Below are 2812 nucleotides of genomic sequence, written 5' to 3'. Positions count from 1 at the left end.
TCCCCCCTTCCTACCACAGACTATCCTACGCCTCCTTCCCTCTCTTAATCCGTGCCTTCCACCCCAACCCTCCCTCCACTTAGATTCCCTTCTTCCCTCCCTCAATTCCCCCCCCCCCCTTCCATCCAAACACATCTTTCTCAGTCCCTCGCTTAACCCCCCCCCCCCAACTTCTTCCTCCCCTCCCTTAACCCGTACCGTCTCCCCTTCCCCTTTCCCTCCACATACAAACCTCCCTCCTTCCCTCCCTCCGTCCCCCTTTGTAATAACCTCTGACCTCGCTATAACCCAAGGTCTGACCCAGACATCCGGAGAGGAGAGAAAAATTAAGCTTCTGTTTTGCCGCATTAATTCCTCCGCAAAAAATAATGGTCTCACGGACTAACCCAAAATTCCATCTCGCAGTGAATGCCTCGACGGCTCCAGAACTTCGAGCTAAAACAACGTAAAACTTCTCTTGAAACTGGGGTGTGCGAACAACATTCCATCATTTCGCGTTCGGCCATCAAGGGAGACATAATCTTCCTATTTCTGTGATTAGCCGTAGACACTGTCGCTGCATTTACGAGCAGGACGAAGGGGAAAAAAGCAGGGAAAAAGCAGGTCACTTCCGGTAGACCCACTCATTTACCTGCTAAGTTGTCACCGACGTCATTAAGCAGCAAAATATCGTAACACTTATCCGAATACTCACCTCGACAAAGAGCGACCTCGTTAGCCTTTATACTTTAGAGGAAACAGCCACGGAAAAGCGTTTCTCTAGCCAAAGGGGAAGGATACGATGACAGTAATAATAATAAACTCTTTTCCTTATGGATGAGAGAAGTGTAACTCCAGAAATGAATGAGTTTTCGTCAGAATGGCCCACGGTCTGATCCTTCATCTCCAGACAAAGAAATCTCGTTGTAATGTATAGCACAGTAATATTACATCTCCAGATATTGTCTCATTAAGAGGAAGCGCTGGTTGTTTTTATATCTAAAAAGAGAACATTTTAATAATCACAGTCATAAGCTACAACAGACACAGCATAGAAATTTAAATCTCCAACTCTTACAGTTACAACTACAGTAACAGTAACCCTCGATAACACCTTTCCTCCAGCGGTAAGGAAGATCACTCCCAGTAACTTCCAACAATAACACCGCCAATAACGCCAATAACACAATGACACTCCAGAGTCCCAAATAAAATCTCGCCTCCACCAAAAACACTCGACAGGCCCGAGCAACAACTCACCTCCAACAATCACGCCCCTCCACCAACAATATCCCTCTCGCGCCAACAACAACCTCCCCAGCACCACCAATCGGCCGGCAGCGCCTTCCCCAGGCACCGCCGACTGCCTCAGCCTCTTCATCTCCTTCAACTCTCTTTTCTTAAGGCAGCCTCTCGTTTCATTTTCTTAGAATCGTAAGAACAAAAAGGTCGACTTCCTTAAGATATTCACGGGCCGGGATGAAAGGCCGCAGGTAATTAGTCCCGGAAGCGCAGAGAGTGACAAGCCACAGGCCGAGCCAAGGACGGAATTACGGCCGACCCGACCCGCCAGGAGAGACCTAAGGCGCCCCGGACTATCGCACTGACCTAGCCCGAGTTTCTTGAAGGAGGTCGGGGGCAATAGGCGAGAAAGCGACACGGACCCTGTGAGGCGGTTTTCCTGCAGCCCGGGTCGTGCTTTTCGAACCTGATGGTTGATTTGTGTTGCGCGCTGATGGCCGGGCTCCCTCGCTGCAGCCGAGGATTTCACAGATTTTGGACGCGTTCTACCACGCTTTGGACAGCCATTTGGGGTTTAAATGCCCGCCCAATTCGTCTTTCTCTCGGCACGTACGGTGATGTATGTCCGCCAGGCCGTGCATCGTGGCACGTGAGTTCCATCATCGGCAGGAGGAGATTGCATGCTTGGCCCCGTTTGGCGTGTCACGTGCAGCGTTTGGTGTAGAAAAAGACGATGTATTATCCAAAAGGGAAATCTTCTGAAAGCAGACACAGTATCAACATAGTCTCGAAATCAGCGCAACCAATGTTTACTTTCGCATCTCGACTCCAGACGGGCGTTACGTTCCTTCTTTCCCTCCTTTTTTCTCCTTCTTTTAGCGAACGTTGCTAAAATTTACGTGCTGTGCAACAACGCCGCATAAATTACACAGTTCGGGGTGCTCTGGGCTGGTACGAACTATCCCTCACAGAAAAAGATCTCTCGAATTGAACAAACAGACTCGGAGCTCTAGACTCTCCCGCTCCTTGACCTTGGCAGCGCTGTCTTAGGCCAGGTAGACGGGCGAGTACGAAGGAGAGGAAAGGAGCCCGAGGAACCAGGAAAAAAACACGCCTCTTGACCTTGTTATGCAACACATTTCACTGCACTCTCGCTGGCTTCGGACGTCTTGTCGAGCTGATTCATTAAACATGTGATTCGGTTGTTTAGTCCAGGCGGTTCGATACGAGCTGCGACGGGGAATTATTTTGTAATTAATTCAGGAAATGCTGGAATGTTGCGGAAGGAGAGCGGGACCCCATTGACTGGAGTGGCTTAACAATAAGGCAAACAAGTAAATTAGAATAAGAGAAATTCATTAATTTGCTCACAGTGCCACAGCGACCGGCGGTTTTCTTTCGCATGCTGGCCGCTCTTGATCTCCCGCTACATCTGCATCGCGCGAGCATCATCTTTACGGTAATTAGAGGCAGGTTGAGGGGAAAAGGGGAGGGGGTCTTGAGGGGAGAGGCAGGGGAGGAAGAAGAAGAGGAAAGCGTTCTTCTTTACACACACACAGCCTCCTTCACCTCCTTATACTAATATTTGGAA

The sequence above is a fragment of the Penaeus monodon genome, chromosome 25 (genome assembly GCF_015228065.2).
Source record: "Penaeus monodon isolate SGIC_2016 chromosome 25, NSTDA_Pmon_1, whole genome shotgun sequence".
In the NCBI taxonomy this organism is placed as follows: domain Eukaryota; kingdom Metazoa; phylum Arthropoda; class Malacostraca; order Decapoda; family Penaeidae; genus Penaeus; species Penaeus monodon.
The sequence above is the reverse complement of the archived record's forward strand: the minus strand, read 5'-3'. Positions refer to the sequence as shown.